Genomic DNA, 22529 nt, shown 5'->3' with positions numbered 1-22529 from the left:
AAGTGTGACCAACCTCAGACAGCCTGCCCTCACTGCCCATGGGGAATCCTCCTTCCCTCGGAGGCCCTCGGCCCAGGGCCTGATGCGAGGCACTAAGATGAATCACCTAAGCCCCCAGTTCCCCCGGAGGAAGGGAGAGAATGCCAGAAAGCAATGCATCATCTGTGTTTTCCTGCCTTGTGGCTGTGGGCTGCTTAGAAAACAGCCCAGGGAGGTCCTTATATCAGACACGCTGACGGCCTCATGCCCCTCCAGTTCCCAGGGAAATCATGCTTTGCTTGATCGTGGGATTTTCTTGGAACACGAGCCTGGGCGTAAATGCACAGCCGGAAGGCAGATGCCCTCCTGGAAGGTGTACAGTGTGTTCCTGGGGCTTGCAGCCAAGCCGCGCTCTCCTCCCCGCACCACCAGGCCCAGCTGCAGGGGAGGGGGTGGAGGTGCAGTCTGGCTGAGGTGCACCTGTGCTTGTTAAGGCCCCACTCCCTCCGGATTAGCCTTCACTGCATGTCCCCCACCCCCATATCCGAGGCCACCTCAGGGCACAGCCTGATTTGTACCCCAGCATCTAACATGATGCTTGGCCCACAGTCAGGGAAAATCTACATTGGCAGCATCTGTGAAAGATTCAGAATCCCAAAGGGAACCAGATGGAGGTCTCAATCCAGGCAGCAGCCTTTACAGCAGCCCACCTCATGCCCATTCTCACTCAGGGCTATATCCTCCCTGTCCCCCACTTTTCTTCTCCAGAAAATGTGGACTGATACACAAGAAATTAGTAAAATGGCTGCTTCTGAGGAGGACATGGCATGCATCAGTTATATTTAGTCTGTATGAAAATGATGTTCGATTTTTAAAATCATCGATATAAATATACCTTTAAATTTTGGATCAGTAATACTACGCGTGGTAACACATTTTAAAAGTACAACTATATCCAGTAGCAATGAAGTTTCCATCTACCCTTGTGCGAGGCAGAAAAACAGGCCCCAGAGATGTCCATCTCAGTCACAGCTGTGACTATGCTACCTGACATGACAAAAGGGACTTCTTTGAGAACATTAAAATAGGGAAATCATCCTGGATTATCCAATTGGTCCAATACAATCAGAAGGGGACCTTCAAGAGGGAGGAGGGAAGGTCAGAGTGGGAGAAGAAGGAGGTGAGGACAGGAGCAGGTGACAATGACACAGGGCCGGCAGGGAAGGAAGTGAGCAGTTTCTAAAAGCCGGGGAAGGCAAGGAAATGGGTTATCCCCTCAAGCCTACAGTAGGAATGTGGCCCTGCAGACACATTTCAAACCTCTGGCACCCAGAAATATAATAATGTGCGTTGTTGGAAACCACTAAGTGTGTGGTAATTTGCTATAGTGGCAATAGGAAATAACACAACCCCTGACATCTCAGTTCTCCTTCCCAGAGGCAATGGTTCCTCCCTGTTCATCGTGTTTCTTTCCATAAACAGGTAAACATGTATATGATAGAAACAGAGAGACTGAGAGAGATATGGATATATAGACAACTACATAGGTAACGTAGATATGTATATATCGTCTACACAAAACATAAGCGATTCTAAGTACATGTATGTAGGTGTATCTGTATTTGCTTTGTCATACAAATTCTACATACTATACATCATTCTACACCTTGATGTGACCTCCTAATAGTCTAGATTGGAGGCCTTCCTGTGTCGGTGCACACAGATATGCTTTGTCCCTCAAAAAAATATTTTAAGAGAAAACATAGAAAAAAATCAGCAAGAGATTCCCTGAGAATCAGTCTGTTTTACTTTCTTGTTCTGGCTACACCAGTCTGTGAGGGACAATTGCTTCCTGATCTGTGCCTTTGTTAGATCCAGGGAAGAATGTGTAGATAATTCAGCAGGTGGTAACTGAGGGGAAGAAGGCTGCCTGCCTTTTTTCTGATACTCTGTCTGCCTCTCTCTGCCCCCTCCTCACACCTAGTGTTTTCTTCTAACAATTAAGCCAGAAGAATTGGTGTCATTAGTGCCTAGACACAAAGCACTTGTCCCATATTTAGTGTATTTGGGAATCACCAGCCCAAGTGACAGCCATCTCTCTGGGTTTAAGCTCTGAACACTTTCTAGATGGGTGAACCTGCCTCACAGTTTCATCTTGGACTATAACCTCTATGATTATCAGTTTAATTGCTCAACAGTGATACAGATTAAATTAAATAAGAAAGCAGGAATAAAGCACCTATCACAGTAGTTGTGCTGGGAAAACCAGGGACCATCCTCAGGGTTAAGAACTCACGGAGGAGTCATGGAACTCAGAAAAGCCATTATACTCACAGTTCTGGTTTATTACAGTGGAAGGAGACACATTAAAATGAGCAGAAAAAAGATTCTCATAGGACAGAGTCTAGGAAAAACTAGATATGAGCTTCTAGTTCTCCTTTCTCAGTGGAATCATATGGAGAGCACTTATCCTCCCAGCAATAATACCTGACAACACCTGTGAAGTTTTACCAACCAAGAAAGTTCACCTGAGCCTTGGTGTCCAGTGTTTTTGGTGGGGATCAGTTACGTAGGCATGAAGCATGCAGGTGACTGGCCTTAGCTACTCAGTATCTAGCCCTCCCTGCTGCCAGCATGACATCAAATTGATATAGTATAGCTCAAACCCCAGGCACACAAAATAGTCATTCACTGTAAATCATGTTGTTAGCATAAACAATCTGAGGTGCTCCAGATCTCAGGCACACAAAGAGGCAGGAAATGTCAGGGGCTTAAAGACCAGAAACAGACAGATAGCCAGTCCTGAAGACCTTTGAAATGTGCAAGGGTTGGGCAAGCCAGGCCTGCTGAGTTAACCCTTTCTGCCAATGCCTGCGGGAGTATGTAAACAAGGACTTGTTTCCCCCACAACAAACCTCCCTCTCTCCTTACCCAAATGAGATTACTAATAATCTAAAAGTAAGTTACCAACTGAGCTCTGTTGTTGTGCCAAGCACTGTGTTTAACGCCATCATATCACATGCTTATACCAATTTTCAGTGGTATCACCTGTTCCCTATTTTACATAAGAGGAAACCAAATTCAGAGAGGTTGAGTAATTTATTTATTACCACACTGCAAGTGTGTTCAGGAAGAGGATTCAAGTCAGGCCTCTGACAACAGAGCTTATGCTAACATCACCTCGACTTCACCCACGTTTACTAAAATCGGCACCAAAGAGAGACAATTGGCATGGCATTTCTGCATGGATGCCCAACAGATTCATAAAGTTTCACATCTTTTTCTTAAATGTCACTTCCCCCAGGAAGAATTCTGTGGATCCTCAAGCTTAATTCAATCTACCTGTCAGCACAGTCACAAGCAATTTATATGAAGGCCGTCAAGCAGAAATGGAGACTTAACATCATGAGAAGAAGTGGATGAAGACAGGACCCCCCGTTTGCTGCCAAGAGCAAGTGAACACTCTGCCCTTGGCCAAGAAAGTAGGCACAATTCTGCCAGCTGTCAAGGAAGCTCAGCCTGGACAGTCACCTGGATTTCTTCTCTGACTGGGGAAGTAACACCTGAAGGTTTGGAGAGAGAGACATTTGCTGAGGGAGAAAGGGCATGGCATTTGTACAATCTTTTAAATCATTATTTTAAATGTTAAATGTTTAAACTTTTTAGACCCTGGGCCAAATCCCAAATCACCCTATTATTTAAAGCTCTCAAAGCAGTATGTTTTATTGCTTTTTTGGAGTCCATAGGAAAACCGTAATAGCAATTATTTAAAATTTATAATAGCTATTTTCCCAATACATGTAATAAGCTGCTTGAAAGCAGGAACAATTTCTGACTTATTTATCACTATATGTCAAATGTCCAAAACAGAGCCTGGTACTTAACAGGCTTTCAATAAATATTTGAATGAGTAAATGAATAAACAGTATATTATGGGTTGATAGGAGATGAGTTCTGCTTAGGATGGTTTCTTACCCCCTCTGGGAGAGCTGACCATTTAGGGAGAAAATGTTGTCCCATCTGAGTGGACAGAAGGGGGCAGAGGTTAAGCACAGAGGCTTAGAAATCAGATTTGCTCAAGCACAAAACCCTGCCCTGCAATTTACCGGTTCTGGAACCTTCATCGTATTAGTTCTTTTCTCTGTGCCCATCTCCCCTTCCCTGTAAAATGAAGATAATGTTAATCTGTCTCCCTGGGGTTTGAGGATTAAATGGCTTGTTATTACACGAAGTGAGCTGAGGGCAGATCCTAGGACACAATATGTGTTCTACGAATGAGGCAGGCCCTCATTCCAGAGTTGGCTGCACTGATGTCTCCCATAGTCCTTTTGAACTGTGGCCTTGCCACTCCCTCATGAAGACGTGGAATTTGTGCTCCCTTTCCTCAAATCTGGGTTTGCCCTATGACCCAAAAAGGACACAAGAGGAGAGAGATATGGAAGGCCAAGACCAGGCCTTAAAAGAGGATTGTCAGCTTCCACCTGCACCTGCTATTATGGAGTGAAGCCTCCCTGCTGTGAGGAAGGCAAGGAGTGGCATTTGGCTTTGGTGGTAACAGGAGAGCAGAGGCTGAAGGGCAGTGAAGAGGCTCTTAGTAGAGGCTTGAAAGGCAGTAAGAAAAAATTGTTATTGGAGGTTTGGGAAAAGGACACCGAGTTATGTGACAGCACAATATTTGTCAATATTTTATGTATAGTAAGATGGAGAATAGAAAAACGTACTCCATAAATGTGTATGTCTGGGTAAGATTTCCAGAAGACTGATGGACCCTTTGACTGACTCTTGGTAGCTGCCTATGGTAAAGTAACCAGCAGGAGAGGAATGTTCAGCATTCAGGCAGAATGTAGAGGACATATTCTCAAGCTAGGATTTGCAGGTTTAGAAAGTAAAACTGTTTCTATTTGCTGCTTCTCCAGTGGAGTAAAAGAGCCTCTGCGTCAATAAAAACCCGTGGGAAAAGATCAAATCTAGGGTGAGGCCACCAAAACACGGCCTCAGGCTAAAGATGCAGTAAAGAGCGTGGTTTTAACAGTCTCGATGAAGGCTCAGAAAACATGCAACAGTGTTGCTTCTAGATCCCATCAGCAAGACAAAAGAGCTCGGATGAAGAGTAAGGGTGTTGTTATAGAAGATCTTGACTACAATCCAAAGTAGAGAGACAATCTTTCTTGTGGAGATCTGTGGGCATTTATGTTTTTTGCCTGGTTGTGTGAACCTCACCAAAATTCATAAAAACCAACAGTTTTTTTTTTTTTTTTTTTTTTAAGACAGAGCCTCAAGCTTTCCCCCTGGGTAGAGTGCTGTGGCATCACAGCTCACAGCAACCTCCAACTCCTGGGCTCAAGCGAGTCTCCTGCCTCAGCCTCCCCAGTAGCTGGGACCACAAGTGCCGGCCACAACGCCTGGCTATTTTTTGGTTGTGGCTGTCATTGTTGTTTGGTGGGCCCAGGCTGGATTGGAACCCGCCACCTTAGGTGTAGGTGGCTGGCGCCTTAGCCGGTTGAGCTATAGGCACCGAGCCAAAACCCAGCAGTTTTAAAGAGAACTATACCAATGGGAGCCACACTGGCTTGAACTAAAGAGACAGATATATCAGAATGAAGAAAGACCTCTGAGCTCCCAAATTCTACGGATAAGAAGTGAGCCTAGAGAGCTACTCAGCTATAAAAAGAGATCATTTTTAATGAAAAAAAAATATGTATTCAGAAGGCAAAATTCAGAGCCCAAAGCTGCTGAGAATGATTCCCAGAAGCAGAGGTGGACCCTCATTGATATTTGCATTCTCTGCCCATGGAGCAGAGAGGATTGGTAACATCCACACTGTATTTCAGAAATGCTATGGACCAGTGACTACCACGAGCCTCCCACAGTCATCCTGTCCTTGTTGTCATTTTATGTTGAGTGTATGGAAGGCAGATGGATCGTCTTTCTGTTTAACAGAACTCTTCATCTGAGGAACGACATCTGAGGAACTGCACTAAGGATTCTCATCTAGATTTAGATGACAAGATCGGAACCTCAAGGCTGAGCTTGGCGCCATAATGCAATGGGGATATTCGTGGTCTTAGGAGGAAGGGGATGCAGTCTGCACTTTAGAGAAACATAAATTATGGCCATTGGTAGACTGTGCTAGATTTGGTTTCCAATAGTGGCCCATAGCAGTGCCTTCCATTCCACCTGCCCTGGAAGGTGACCCTGAAGGGCATTTGCAATATCGACTGACCAGAAGCAACCTGAATGGCTAACACCAGGGGCTGGGTAAATTGTGATCAAGGGCACTGAAAAAATGTAATAGTTGGAAATTGAGTGGCATAGAGTAAATGGTGGTCATAACACATTTTTTAAATGAAAAAATAGAAGCATGTAAAACAAGCCTGTGTGTGTACATGTGTGCATGTTTGTGTATACACACACACAAATAACTGGAAAGATAAAGCCACAAAGGTGAGGAACACTCTCTCTCAAGTAGGATGATGGGAAAGTTTTGTTTGCTCTTTGTGTCTTTGTAGTTTCTAAAAATGAATACTTGTAACATTTGGGGTATATTTTTACTACTTTTTAATAATAATGTATACACATACACACAGTATACTGACACTGTGCCTTCTGAATTCTGGGATCTCAGAGCTCATTCTCTTTCTAATAAAAGATCTTAGGGGTTAAGGGTGCAGCTATCATTAAGGCTTAGTTTTCTCATCTGTAAAACCTGAGCTGGCTGTGTGACCTTTTATAACCAAGAGCTGCGTAGCTTCCAAGGCTGGATCTTAAGATGGCTAGAGCTGCTCCCTCTGCCTCTTGAAACATTGGCCTTGGTATCCAATTTCCATTCTGGGAAGAGGCTAAACAGCTGTGTGGAGAGGCCCATGCAGAGAAGGGAGGCCTCCATCCTAAGTGCCACCTGAGCTTCAGACAACATCTGGCACCAACAGCTCACCATCTAAACAAGGCCATTTCAGAACTTGAAGCTTTTCTGGTGTCTCCATCAACATTACATGAAGCAAAGTCAAATTGCAGAATGTAAGAAATAATAAGTTGTTTTGAGCAACTGTGTTTTGCTGTGATTCATCATACAGTCACGGACAACCACAACAATGACTGTTTGTTATTACTGTGATCATTCCTTTTTGTATTTCTGTATTGGTTTCATTTTCCCTTGCCTTGGTTTACACCACACTGGATTGGGTGGAGAAATGGAAACTTAGTATGTTCAGTTGTCACTCGCCCTTTGCTCACAGCAAAGCAAGTCTGCAAATCACCTCTCACACAGTCTGCCGGAACTCCAATAGAGTCACAGATTGGGAGACGCACAGGTGCACAAATACCTGTCAGAGGACATGATGGAGTTTAACAAGGATGAACGCCAGGCCCTGAGTTTGTATGAACAAGCCAGCTGCCCAAGGACATGTGGCTTTAGCAGAAAAGCATGTTTAAGAAACGTGGCTTTATTTTCTTCTTGGACATTAAGCTTGTAAGTACTGCAAGAGTGATGAGGCTGCCAAAAAATCTGATATGGTTGCAGACTCTTATCAGTGTAAAGCCCCAGAATGAGGAAGTTTGTATGCTACTCTAATGGGGTCAGACCACTTTTAGAAGAGCCAGCTTTGCCTGAGACACTTAAAAAGTCTGATGGATAAACGTGGGTATACTCAGGGGAGAGTGCAAAACGGTTTGCCATGCTTAAGCGGATATGTGTTACTCTTGATTGAACAAACATTTTGACCTAATGAGCATATAGATGTGTAGAGTAAAGGATGGCAGGAATAAGTTTTGAAAATTTGTAACTATCGATGCTGTGTCTTGGTTTTATCCATTCATTTAACAAATACCAAATGGATACTGGATTCCTGGCACTCTTTTAAGTATTAGAGATGGAGCAATGCGTTCCCTGCCATCTTGTAGCTGGTATTTTTATAAAACCAAGCAATAGTAACAAGATAATGTGGAAGAGTGAAACAAATAAAGATCATAGGTTGGAAAGTCTCTGTGGTGGAGGGTCATGAGAAAAAACTAGGCATTATCCTTCTAAGGCAGTAGGAACAGAAAGTGGAAGGATCACCAACAAGAGAAGTTGACATGTTAAGAAAAAAAAAAAAGGTAGAGAGAAAGCCTGTGTGGCTGGGAACACATGGAGAGAGTGGGGCGAGCTGAGTCCGATGACTTTAAATGTTCCACTTTCCAAAGTATCGTTGCTCTGGGGTTTTAAAGCCAGTTTGGGGGCTTAACTAATGTAATTATTTTACACAGAAGATGTAAGGATAGAGACTGGAAGAGCAACTGTAGTTCCCAGAGGAGCCATTCTCAGGTCTCTGGAAGGTTGGCATGTGGATGTGGGCGGGGTCATGGTTTGTGTGTCCCCAGGAGACAGCATTGTGATTTTATTCCATAGAAGCTACACAGGTTGCAGAAGCTTCTGATGCATACCTGCACCCAGTGACAGATCTGTGGAGGTAGGTAGTGAATTTCTCGTCGTAGGAAAAGCCCACGTAAAGTCTTCCTAGCGCCTTGAAATTATAGGACATGGAAATTACGCAGTTGGTGTTAGACAGGAATTAGGATTTCCCAAAGGGTGGGGCATATGCCACAGTCAGTAATGGTAGATGTTAAACGGACATATCATTAAATAATGTCAAATCAAGCAGTAAAAATATTATTCCATTTTACTTTCTTTTAAATATGATTTTTTTCAAAGATAACATCTTATTTGGCCTTATCACCTAATATTTACTTTGTATCCTTTCTTTAAAAAGGGAAATATGGACAGCGCCTGTGGCTCAGCGGGTAGGGCACCAGCCCATATACTGAGGGTAGCGGGTTCAAACCCAGCCCCGGCCAAACCACAACAATAAAATAGCCGGGCCTTGTGGTGGGCGCCTGTAGTTCTAGCTAATTGGGGAGGCTGAGGCAAGAGAATCACCTAAGCCAAGGAGTTGAAGGTTGCTGTGAGCTGTGACACCACAGCACTGTACAGAGGGCTATAAGTGAGACTCTGTCTCTAAAAAATAAATAAATAAATAAATAAATAAATAGGGAAATATTCTTAGATATAGACAATTTTGCAGGTGATACCCGATTTTTGAGACAATGTAAAGTGCACACAGATGGAAACAAATGAAGCCTTCCCAGCAATACCAAAAAGCCAAGCAAACTGAAACTTGCAGTAGTGAATCAGAAATATTCACTGTTGACTTAGTTTCTTAGAAGTGAAATAATGAACCATAATACAGTCTGTCTCAAAACTTTTGTAGTGACCCACCTATCATCTTGCAAGTCTTGGAAAACACATGTTAATTTATGGGCTTATTTATATGTATATGCATGTAGGCAATATGGGATATGGAATTTATGGCAGTGACATAAAGATTACTTTTACAAATAAATTTTATTAATACATTATAGTTATTTAAAAAACACCATATACATAATCATGGATGTTATATGTTGTGAACCATTGCTAATATGCCAGCTAAAACCATGCTATATAATCAAACAATATCACAAACAATAACCAAAAGCTTAGAGCTTAAAAAAGTATTTTTGTTCTGTACTAACAATATGAATGTGGGCTTCAGGCAATACTTGATCCAGGAGCTAAAATGAAAACACAAAGATTCATTTTTATTTATTTCTTGCCTTTAATTTTTGATTGATTGTAGATTGATCAACAGGCTCTACAAGTTGGCCTGTGGCAACTAACAAGTTCAAATATAAAAGTAAAGATGGTTTCTCACCCCTAGTAGTTCAAGCAATTTTCATGGGGGCCTGGATGCCTTTGCCTCCATCCCTGAACTAATTATTGTGGTCAGAGAATGGAGCCCATGGATTTTCTCAGCCATGAGTCTGAAGGTGGAGTGAATTGGCTCTCCCAACCCCAACATTCATTCAGAGTATTCCTGTCAGAATAGGGTGAGAGTATTTAGGATGGGACTAACAGAGTTACTTTACAACAGTACTTCTCAAACATTAATGTGTACAACAACCGCATGCAGATTGGTTAAAACAAAGATTCCTCTTCATTAGGTCTGGGATGGGAATTCCAATTTTGCCCCTATAGCAAACTGCAGGTCATTCTAATACTGCTGATCTGTGGCATCCGTGCTTTGAGTACTGAGGCGTTATACCATCTACTGCAGAAGCTGGAAGACAGCCATTCCTAATAATAGTAAGTGGTCAGACCGGGAGGAAGGTGGTTTTCTGCCTCAACACAACACATTTTTTTTTTAATATTTAAAAAAAATTTTTTTTTTAGAGACAAAGTCTCACTTCAGGGCCCTCAGTAGGGTGCCATGGCATCACACAACTCACAGCAACCCCCAACTCCTGGGCTCGGGTGATTCTCTTGCCTCAGCCTCCCGAGTAACTGGGACTACAGGCGCCCGCCACAACGCCTGGCTGTTTTCCGGTTGCAGTTTGGCCGGGGCCGGGTTTGAACCCGTCACCCTCGGTATATGGGGTCGGCACCGTACCCACTGAGCCACAGGTGCCGCCCAACACAACACATTTTACCAGCATCACTCATATCCATGATAAAGCCTCGGTTTTCACATTCAGAAAGAGTTCATCTCTTCCTTGCCTGCTGGAGGCACGGGCAGGAAGGTGGTCAGATGCATACATCATGTAGCATGAGCCCCTGGGGCTGTTCTGTCTTGCTCAGGGTAAGTAAGGACAGATAGAGATGTCCCTGTTAACTTGAATGCCTTTGTATAGAAGTCTGCATTCTTTAAGATTTACACAATTCACTGGATGGATCAGAGAAACAGCCCAGAGCTGCTGTTTGTATTCTATGAGTGAGATTCACTGGAGAAAACCAGAGGTCAAGGTAGAGTCATATAATTTCATGGTTGAAGACTTTAGCCCATACTGCATACTTCTCAGATAAGGTGTTTATTGCTGTAGGGGAAATTTGAACTTTGTTGGACAAAAGAGACCAAAGTCTTTTACTTTTTAAATACCATGTTAGTCTTTCAGCCAAAAGCTTACAGTCAGGCTTCTGTGTGAGTGCAGGATTTGGGAGGAATCTGACATGAGAGAAGCATTGAGCCTCACAGAAAATGCCTGCAATTGGATCAACCATTCCAGGGTACGTGGCGGACAATCAATAGCGGATTCAATCAGGATTTTAGCTTTAACAAGGGATAGTTATGCCTTTACCATGAGGGGAATTTGATTAATCTTTTCATGGTTGAGCTAATGCTGAGATATTGACCAAAATGTTTGTCAAACAAATTCATAAAATCAGCACTCACATAAAATCTCAGTATTCTTAAGGAGGTGGTGATTTAGGTTGCAGAACCCTGCTTCGACTTGCCATAGCAGTTTCTCGTCACATTTCACCAAAAGATCAAATGTAGCACAGCCAGGCACAGGAACCGCTGTCTGAGGGTAGGAGTTGTGGGCTCACATCACATATTCCATCTTCTTTATACATGGTAAAGGAAGTAATCTTCTTGATAATATTCCTTGGTAAAATAAATTTAAAATGATAGAGGCCTTATTTCTAAAAGTATTTTGCTCCCTTTAACTTAATCATTTGATTTTTTAGTTTATCCATGTTTTCGTATATTGATTTCCAAGAGGAAATCAAATCATCCCCAATGGAAAGAATAGTTAATCAGGAACATTTGGGTATTTCCCTTGCTTGAATATACTTTCCATGAGGGCAGAGAAAGTCTATTTTGATCAATATGGATAGCTACCACCTCTCACGGTGCCTGGCACATTGGACGCATCCATTGCATGATATGAACGATATGATACAAACTGAATTAAAATGCCTGGTAAGACACATTTTTCCTCTCACAGATTGATACCTAGTGGGAGAGATAGAATTGTATAAGGAAATAAAAATGTGTGTACATAGGAACAAAGGCATGTTGTTTTTGCCTTTGCATGTTTCAAAACAGGCAAAGATTTTGGTACAAATAAAGCAATGAAACGCACAGTGGGGAATAGTGAGAGGTAAGAATGAAAAGGGAGAAGGGGCCAGATTATGATCTTTATTTTTCAGGCCATTTTTACATAGCAAAATATAATTCAAATCGGTTTAAGCATAAACTATATCATATGGGCACATGTAACTGAAAAGTCCAGAATATCTACATTCAGGCATGGCTAGATCTAGGTGTCTAAATGATGTCAGCCACAGTCTGTCTTCCCATATTTCTTGTCTCAGCTTCTTCATTCCCATCAATTCATGAGTGGCTTAACAAAATATGGTATATGTATGTGGTACACTATGGAATACTACTCAGCCATGAAGAAGGATGAATTTAGGCCTTTTGAAACATTTTGCATGGAACTGGAGACCAGGATGCTAAGTATTTTCCAAGTTGCTATCATTTTCATCCAGGCTGCCTCGTGTCAAATGATGGAAAGAGTGAGCCTCAGTAACCCTGAGCTTACATTCTTGTGGTTGAGGAACCCCAGTGGAAACAGGATACTTTTGATGCATGGTTCAAACAAAGCACCAGGATCTGGTGCTCATGGGCTTCAGTTGAAGCTCAGGTTGGTTCACATGCCCATTGTTAGCCCATCAGTGCCAGCCCAGGAATGTGGCATTCTTACTGGCCAGTCCCAAACATGTTCTTATCCCCATATCCTGTAAGAGTGTTGGCATGGATTGAGTTGGGGAAAAGTAGGGATTCTATTTTTTTTTTAATTTTGGGATACTATAAAGGGACATACAATTAGGTTACATTATTTGCATTTTTTAAGGTAAAGGTCAAAAATAGCAAGAAAAAGACTCATAGAGGCAGAAAGCAGATGAGCAACTGCCTATAATGGAGGAAGGAATGGGAAGGAGGAATTACAAGGGAGCAAAAGGAATCTTCTGAGGCAGCGGGTATGTTCATTATCTTCAATGTTTATCAAATGTACAAAGTTGTATACTTAAACACGTACAGTTTATGATATGCCCTTTATATTTCAATAGGATGATGGGTGGGCAAAAACAGTCACCTTTGATAGCATGCCTCACAGCAACAAGGAGTTGGCACTAGTTTTTAATCAGAAGAGTAATAAAATTAGGGCTTTGAAGATCCTTCTGAAACCCTGAGGAGAAAATGTTGGAATGACAATGGTTAGCATAGAAACAAGGAGAACTGTTAAGGGGCACACTGGCTATTTCCTGTGACACACCTGACATCTCTCAGTCCACCTGTGGCAGCCACCTTTGTGCAGCGTAGGCTAATACCATCTGAGCTCAGCTCTATTACATTGGTCACTGGAAGTCTGCAACACCTGGCCTGGAAGAAGTATCCAGGTGCTAATGCTCCATGGGGGATAAAAGTCCAAGGACACGGGTTCTCACAACCCTCCATCAGGCTCTAATCACCTCGTTGGAAGGAGGTGCCCACCATGATGTCTGCTCAGTGGTTTCTCTCTGTTACTCTTTTACTCCCCCTGGTCTTTTTACTTCTGTTCCCTGAGTCACTTCCTGTGCTAAACTACCTACGTAAAAGTTGCAAGGTCTGATTTCTTGGGGTTTGGGGAACTCAGATAGGATGATGGGTGAAGTTGATAGTCTGAGCCATGCTGAGAGCCTGAACTAAGGCAATGACAGTTTAAATAGAAAACCAGAGAACGGTTTACCCAAAAAACCAGTGGTAGGTGGGCAGCGCCTGTGCTCAGTGGGTAGGGTGCTGGCCCCATGTACTGAGGGTGGCAGGTTCAAACCCGGCCCCAGCCAAACTGCAACCAAAAAATAGCCGGGTATTGTGATGGCACCTGTAGTCCCAGCTACTTGGGAGGTGGAGGCAGGAGACTCGCTTGAGCCCAGGAGTTGGAAGTTGCTGTGAGGTGTGTGATGCCATGGCACTCTACCAAGGGCGATAAAGTAAGATTCTATCTCTACAAAAAAAAAAAGACAAGTGATAGGACATGGTGATTGGATTTGAAGGGAATGGGAGACATCATGAACACCTAGTTAATCCAGGAAGTCAGCGAAACTCAGAGGAAACAGGAATGAGTATTTTACCAGAAAACAAAAATCAAATACATGCATGCATATGTGTATGTGTACACACACACACACACACATATATATATATATGCATGCATGCATTTAAGACTCATGATTTTGAGGAGTTAATGTTTCGGCTTGCAGAACATTTAAATTTTGGAAAAAGTCTAAATTACTGTTTAAGTGCTAGCTACAGTGATGGTTCACCAATTATCCCACAACATTAAACAAGCCACCTTTTATACACTGATATGGAAGGTACCAAGATGGAAGAATTCAGACGGCACAGCGGGGATAGCTTGTCTTGGCACTCACTGTTATCTATGGCCTCACCTGGAACGCTCTAAGGCCAAGGCCTAAAATTATCCATTGGCTCATTTACTCCCATGGCTGGGTTCCAGGCCTCTTGGAGAGAGACAGCCAGGTGGGTGGTGTTGCTCTGTTGGTCTAGGTGGTCACAAAAGTTTGCCTGTGTCTAAGTGAGTGGATCAAAGACCTCCCCTATGTTGATAAAGGCTTGTCAATATCACATTATAAAAAGAGCACGTGAGATTATTCATTAGTTTTCTATTGCTGCTGTAATAAATTACCACAAATTTAGTAGCCTAAAGCAATGTATCGTTAATCCCATAGACAGTGCTGTCCAGTACAAATAGAATGCAAGCCATATGTATACTTTTAAATTTCTAGTAAGCATATTTAAGAAAGTAAAATATACAGGTAAAATTAATTTTAATAATATATTTTGTTTAACCCAAAACATCCAACATTTTATCCTTTTGACATTAAATCACTATAAAAATCATTGAGCTATTATACATTTTTTTTTTTTGAGACAGAGTCTCACATTGTAGACTCTACCATTGGTAAAGTACCAGGGCGTCATAGCTCACAGCAACCTCAACCTCTGAGGCTCAAGCAATCCTCTTGCCTCAGCCTCCCAAGTAGCTGGGACTATAGGTGACCACCATAATGCCTGGCTATTTTATAGACATGGAGTCTTGCTCTTGCTATACATTTTTATAACAAATCTTCAAAATTCATTACACGTTTTTCACTTAAATCACACCCTAACTTGGATTAGTAGCAATCAGGTTGTGCAACTTGGCATGTTTGAAGTTATTCTGGATAAACCACATATACCATTCAATGTCAGAAAGAAATTTTTAATTTTTGACATAATTTCACCAGCTTCTGTCTGAATCTTCTACTGAACCAAAGGTAGAATTGGGGAGAAGGAAGAGTATAATAAGATATTGCAGGCTGACTGTCAACAAAGGAGACTTCATCGTTTGCTATACGTTCGGCCCTGTTCCCACTTCCGTTCTCTACAGCAGCCAGCTGGGTTTGGAGTAGATCACTGGAGAAAGTCAAAGTGGATCGGTTTTGAACAATAAAATTCTAGTCTTACTATCATGCTTTGATGCTGGTATTATGTTAATCCCTGAAGGGCAGTCGCCTAGGAGGTTGGCTAATGATCGGGGTTTACCTTCAGTCCTTTGCCTCCCACATCAGCTTCCCCAGCTGTCCCAGGAGCGCTTGAATAAAGCCAACATAACTGATCCTACTCCAGGAAAAGATGAGTTGTGGATGGTCAGTCCTTTTGCACACTTACGGCATAGAACATGTTTCCCTGCCCTGCAGGTGCTTCCTGTTCTAGCTGTTTGGAAACTCCCTACTCATCCGTCTTGACCTGACACAACAGTATTCTCCTTGGGAAACCTCCAGCACCACTGATCTCTGCCTTTTATCATTCCAGATTCTCTTGTACATCTTCTATCAGAGCCTCTTACACTTTTTACTATAACGGTTTATTCATCTCTGTCTCCCCAACATACTGTTACATTCCCCAAGGAAAAGACTATGCCATTTATCTCCTCCTTCTTTGTGATTATCACAAGGCTTTTCCCATAGTAGATACTCAGTCATGGGGGTTGCTTTGGTGCACTGAATAGAGGAAAGCTAATTGGCCCATATGGGGGAATAATCATGTGCCCTTGGCTTTTTCTATTCCTTGAGGTCTGAGGAGATAGGATTTGCATACTTTCTTGTCTTGGGTCAAGAGAGTCATATGCAGTTCAAAGTACTAGGAGTTGAATACAGGGATATTTGACAATATATCTCTTTAGTTAGATAAAGAGGACTTTTCATATACAGTGGGGAAAAAAATCAATGAAGTTCCTGGCCCCTTTGCCTTTAACAATAGTCTTTCTGAGAAGCAGAGAGAGAGAGCCTCTAAGAAGGTGATTAATGTGAGCTCCTGCTGAGAACTTCAAATTGATCTTGGCAAAGAAAATGTCATTTCTCTGCCTGTCCCTTAGCTTCACAGAGAAAACATGGAAAGCACAGTTTCAAACAAACTGAAGAGTGTACACAAGATATTTTGAAAGAAGACAGAGGGTACATCAGGCCACCCTGGAGTAAAAACAAGTGGGTCCGTCCCCTCAATAATAAAAGTTCACTTCTATTATTACATTGCCTCCACTAAGTTACCTCCTTGCTCGTTCCTCTTTAACAGTGACACACCTGTTCCTCCAGGTGACACCCTGATCTCACAGGTGGCTGATGTCATAACTACTGTGGCATTCTTTCATTTTTTTTCATGTATTTATAGAGACACTCAGTTCTGTGGAAGTGGAAATAAATCAGACTTGGTCCCAATCCTGGCAAAGCGCACATTCTAGTGGAGAAAACAGTTAGGAAACGTGAAATTATAATTGACTGTCATGAATACATTACTAGAGATGCCTATGAAATATTTGATGATGTGGAAAAGAAGAGTATTTACTTTGTCTCTTTGTTTACTTCTTTAACTCATCTATATTAGCAGTGACCACATTGTGTACCAGTCTCTGGTGTTACAACAGTGAAAAGACAGAGTTGCTATTTTGAAAAGTTTCTGGGCTCAAAGGGCTTGTGTGGTGCAGAGATCTGAAGAGATAATAGTGTGGTTGGAACTCAGTGGTCAAAGTGCAAAGTGGCACAAAATGAGGGGGCAGAGCTGGGCAGAGGCCACATCACAAAAGGCTTTGCAGTTAGTTTTTGTGTTTTTATGAGTTTTTTTTTTTTTAATTTGTAAGATAGAGGCATTCAGGCCAGGCAGCAACAATCTACAAGGTGTACTTTTGATGAATCATTCCAGCCATTCAGTGGAGAGTGGCTCTGGGTGAGGAGTTGAGGTCAAAAGGAGTCAAGATTAGGAAGCCGAGAGATGGGGAAGAGAGATGAGTCGGGCAGAAGTTCAGGTGCGAACTTACCGTGCATCAGGGGGCGGCGCCTGTGGCTCAGTGAGTAGGGCACCAGTCCCATATACAGAGGGTGGCAGGTTCAAACCCGGCCCCCGCCAAACTACAACAAAATAATAGCTGGGCTTTGTGGCAGGCGCCTGTGGTCCCAGCTACTCGGGAGGCTGAGACAAGAGAATCACCTAAGCCCAACAGCTGGAGGTTGCTGTGAGCTGTGACGCTACAGCACTCTACCAAGGGCAACAAAGTGAGACTCTGTCTCACAAAAAAAAAAAAAAAAAATGACCATGCATCAGAATAGGAAGCGACAGTAAAAATGAAGAGAAGACGATAGGTGGAAAAACATTCTTTAGACACACAATAAGGCCAGAACAAGCAATAACAGGAGGAGGGGAGAGCATGTAGAAAAAAATGGGAGCAAGAAACATTTGAGAAAACTGTGTTTTCTTCCTTGTCAGTAGGAGGAACATACACCACCACCATCACCACCACCATCATCACCCTCACCACCATCATCTCCACCACCTCCACCACCTCCACCCTCCCCATCAGGCACTTCCACTGCCATCATCCTATCACTGCTGTCATCTCCACTGTCATTGCCATCATCAGCATCATCTTCAGAATCTTCATTCTGAATACCACTGATCTCTCTTCCCCATTGATCTCTTGGCTTCCTAATCTTGACTCTCCTCTTGACCTCAACTCCTTACCCAGAGCCATTAATTACCCCAATAATGAGTAATTATTTTTATCATATAACAGTTTGAGTTTACAGGGAATTTTCATCAGTATTAACTCATTGGGATTTCTCGAGCTGGCTCATCAGTGTTGAGTTCTCAAACTACGATGTTCTTATCTACAAGCTTTTCCCTCACCACTCTACGCATTGTCACTGGCTGGCTGTCCCGCCTCTAAATCTCCCCCATGCTCTCCATCTTTTTGATCTCCTCTATCTTCAGGTGCCTCCCTTTCTAATTTCATTCTTTGGCAAGACATTCTCCAACGACCCTTTATGACCCTGGATGTTTTAGTCATGCCTTTGGGCTCCCCTAACATCCCAACCAGGCCTTAAACTCGGGTCACTTTGAATATTCGTTTTTTCTGATTATGAACATCACAAAATTTTACTGAGAGTAATTACTACCATTAGACTCTCCACACCAACTAAACCCCAGTGTCACCTCATTCTTTCTTTGTGTAGTGGTCACCTCCGTGAAGACCCTCACCACCTACTTTAAAGAAAAAACAAAGGAAACCTTCACACAGGACCCTATACGTTCTCTATTCTGCAGCTTAAAATCTTTCTTTGGATTTTTTTTTATTATTTCAATTTATCTTTGTATCCAACAGTGTCTTTTCTCAAAGTTACCAATAACAATTAACAAATGAGTTATTTGATTGTTACTTTGAATCTTTCACTAGGACTGCGTCAGTGGGAGCTGCTTTTTGAAGACTTTAAATTTTATTTTGACTGAGTCTTGTACCTGGATAACATCTGTCCTGATGATATTTCAGGTCACCACTATTTCATCCTCTCTAAACCAAATAGAATGTGGGGACCTTATCATTCATTTCTTAGCTCTGAAGAGAATATAATCCTGCAAAATTTTCTGGGTAATCCCTTGGTTTACCACAAAAGGAGGGAAGATGCTCTTATAGTCAGAAATGTATTCTTGTTAGACCCCTCAGCATCTCTGCATCTATACAAGGATTCTAATGCTTCTTCGAGGTCATCAGTCTCTTAAATCATAGTGGGGTGATTTCAGCTGGTAACAACAGAAGCTACATTATTTTTCAAAATGTCACTGAATAAACTCGTAGGATCAACTCCATATATCAGAATGCCAATTAAGAAAAATTCTTACAGAAAGTTACTTTAAAGATACCATTGATGATTTTGAAAATTTCAGACTAGGTCTCTGGACAAAGCCAAGTCACCAGATTTCTTGGAACCTAGAGGATATTGTACAGATTCAGGAAAAATGGCTTTTCCAAAATTATGCTTTGATGAGATAACTTCAGATTCTATTGACAAATTGTTAAAAACAAAACAAAACAAAAAAACCAAAGTGTTATTAAGGGCATTATTCTTATGATCACAAATATCATCTTAATAAGGATCTAAGAGATAAATTCCAATCTGATTGTTTTATGCCAAGAACATTTGTACTTCTCCTGGAAAAGCATCTTGTTTTTATTTGATGGGGACTGTGAGTAATGGAAAAATAGTCAAATTTTCTTAGGAATTAGAAATTCAAATATTTGCCTCACCTGTTTCTGGAATACACACCGTGTTGGGCTGTGTGTTAACTCTATACCGAGCTCTAGTGCACACCTGTCTTGTTTTCCTATTAATTTTCACTCTATTTATAGTTTCCACTACTTTGTGATGTCATATGGGAATCCTTTCTGGAAAAGATGGATGCATAAGTAAATAATAGATTTTCTTAGTTTCTTTTTTTTTTTTTTTGAGACAGAGCCTCAAGCTGTCCCCCTAGGTAGAGTGCCGTGGCATTACAGCTCACAGCAACCTCCAACTCCTGGGCTTGAGCGAGTCTCCTGCCTCCACCTCCCAAGTAGCTGGGACCACAGGCGCCCGCCACAACGCCCGGCTATTTTTTGGTTGCAACCGTCATTGTTGTTTGGTGGGTGCGGGCTGGGGATTCGAACCCACCACCATAGGTGTACATGGCTGGCGCCTTAGCCGGTTGAGCTATAGGCGCCAGGCCAATTTTCTTAGTTTCTAGTGTCATTGAAATGTTATAGCTCTTTTCACGCTGTTAAAAAACTTCAGTAAACAGGTGACAAAGGCAATCAGAGCCATTTTGTGTTTGCGTAGAGCTCTGAACCCAGATTCAGCATTTTGTTGGATGGGGTAAGTATGTTGATGACATCTAGCTCTGAGATGAGAAAGACAGAGCACGTCCCTGGGAATCTTCTTCTGGAGATTTTTTTTTTCTTTATTTGAGATTGACTGAATCTGTATTCATACTTACTGGGAGGGTTTAGATACTGAATATGTTTTAGCCAAAAAAAAAAAAAAAAAAAAAATCATGAATCAAAGAATGACTTTGTACGAGTGAGCCAGACTCAGCCAGAAAGAAATAGAGTTGTGAATTATTAAATCAGTCTCCCAAAGCAAGGCAGAGTAGTTGCAACAAAAACAACTGGACTGCTTCTTCTTCATTTGGGTCTCAGAAGGGGATGAGCATCCCCAAATCTGAAGTAACAGTATGAGAGGCAGGGAGGGAAAAGGAAGTTGGTTGCATTGTGATAGGGGAGGAAGGTCAGGACAGAAGTCACGAACCCAGTTCAGAATCTGTGAACACCATCACTCCCCATCCTGTAGCCATGATCTAGAGAGGAATCTCTAATATCTCACTGGTTTTCAACCATATCCATTTGAAGAGAGACACACCAAGATCCATTAGGTTGCTGGTGACACTTACCATCTTTTTTATTTGCCCCATTGTTCAAAGGCTGCCGTCTAAGTAAACCAAGAAAGTGATTCCAAATGGCAGGTCTATTTTTAGTTCTTTAAGTGTTCTCCAGATGTCTTTCCAAAAGGAACATAATAGTTTGCAATCCCACCAGCAGTGTAAAAGTGAGATTTCCCTTTTCTCCGAAGTATCCCAAGAATGGAAGGAAAAGTATCCAATGTACTCAGCCCTACTATGAAACTAATTTATAGCTTTCATAGGAAAGCTACAACCCAATTTTAGCCCAGGAACATGGGGAGAGGGGAGAGGGGAGAGGAAGGGGAGGGAAGGGGAATGGGTGGTTGGAGGGAGGGTGATTGGTAGGATCACGCCTATGGTTCATCCTATAAGGGTACATGTGAATCTCTCTAAATGTAGAATATAAATGTCTTAACACGGTAACTAAGAAAAAGACATGAAGGCTATGTTAACCAGTTGGATGAAAGTATTTCAAATTGTACACAGAAATAGTACACTGTACCCCATGATAGTATTAATGTACACTGTTATGATTTAATAAAAAAAAGAAAGAAAGAAAGTGATCCAGGGGAACAAAAATAAACAGCAATCATTATAGTTGGCCCACAGATGTCATTCTGCATAACACAAAGTTCCCCTTCAGAGCGAGAAGAAAGGATGTAAAATACATTAGGCAAATATTATAAACCGTATTCTTGGGCATCACAAATGAAGGCACTGGGGCAGGACTGTTGGGGTTTGAATGCTTGTTTTGCCACTTTCTGACTTTGCGACTTTAGCTAAATTAACTTGACCGTATTATTCTTCAGTGTTGCCATTCATGAAATAGGAATAGTGACAAGGCCTGCCTCACTGGGTTTACCTAGAGGTAAAAATGTATGTAAAGGTATAAAAGGTAAATGAAGTACCCTGTGGAATAGCACCTGGCACATACAAAGCATGTGATAAGTATTTGTTGCCATAATACTTGGGAAGAAATTTTTAACTTTTTTCCCACAAATGAGTAACTGAGGCTCAGAAAGTTGACAAAATTGGCTTGAGTTTTTTTTCCACAAGCTGTGTTAGTGCCATTATAAATGCACGTGCAGGCACTCAACCACACAAAAACTCAATCATTATAAGTGGCCATTAATGTTTTGCTTGAACAACAGCAATATCACTGTCTCTATGTCCTTCTTACGCAAACCTCTGAATACTGGAAGGTTACCTTGATACTGGAAGGGACTTCATTAATGTGTTGACTATGTCTTTCTTTAAGCCCCCAAACACCAACAAGGTGTAAGTTGTCAGAAACCAACTTCAGAAGTACAGGAGCTGGGGAAGTTAAAATTCTCCAGAGAAGCTCCTACTAATTGTGGTGTGTGGTTTCCAATGTCCAAATATGAAACCATCTAGAGGAAGTTATAGGGAGGATGAAAACCACAGACCCCCAAATATGCCATAAAAATATGCCAGGTATATCTAAGAGATGTACTGGGATTGGGGGGGTCAAAGAATCCACAGTTAGGTGAAGAGCAGAAGGCCGTGTGGCTTTGCAAATGTTATTTAACCTTTCTTATACCCAGTTAAATGCAAAGTGGGTGAAATGAAACCACATGTAAAATAGGGAGAATATTTTCACCCTAAAAAACAAAACAAAACTATTCCCATTTTACTTTTTTATTCTTATATTTTTGTCAGAGTCTACATAAATAGTCCTCCAGCTACTTCTTGGCACTCACTCTCTGCTCTTCTGCCCTTCTCTCCCTAAACTGCCTTCAGGTGGTTTTGTTTATTTTTGAAAATGTCGAGCTCATCATGCTTTGAAGTCTTTGAATTTGTTCTTCCTACTGCCTTGAATCCTCTTTCTCCACTTCAGTTCTAACCTAAAGACTGCCCCGACTGTCT

This window comes from Otolemur garnettii, unplaced genomic scaffold (genome assembly GCF_000181295.1).
Source record: "Otolemur garnettii isolate 467f Iridium unplaced genomic scaffold, OtoGar3 scaffold00096, whole genome shotgun sequence".
NCBI classification, from domain to species: domain Eukaryota; kingdom Metazoa; phylum Chordata; class Mammalia; order Primates; family Galagidae; genus Otolemur; species Otolemur garnettii.
This window is presented reverse-complemented; position numbering follows the sequence as displayed.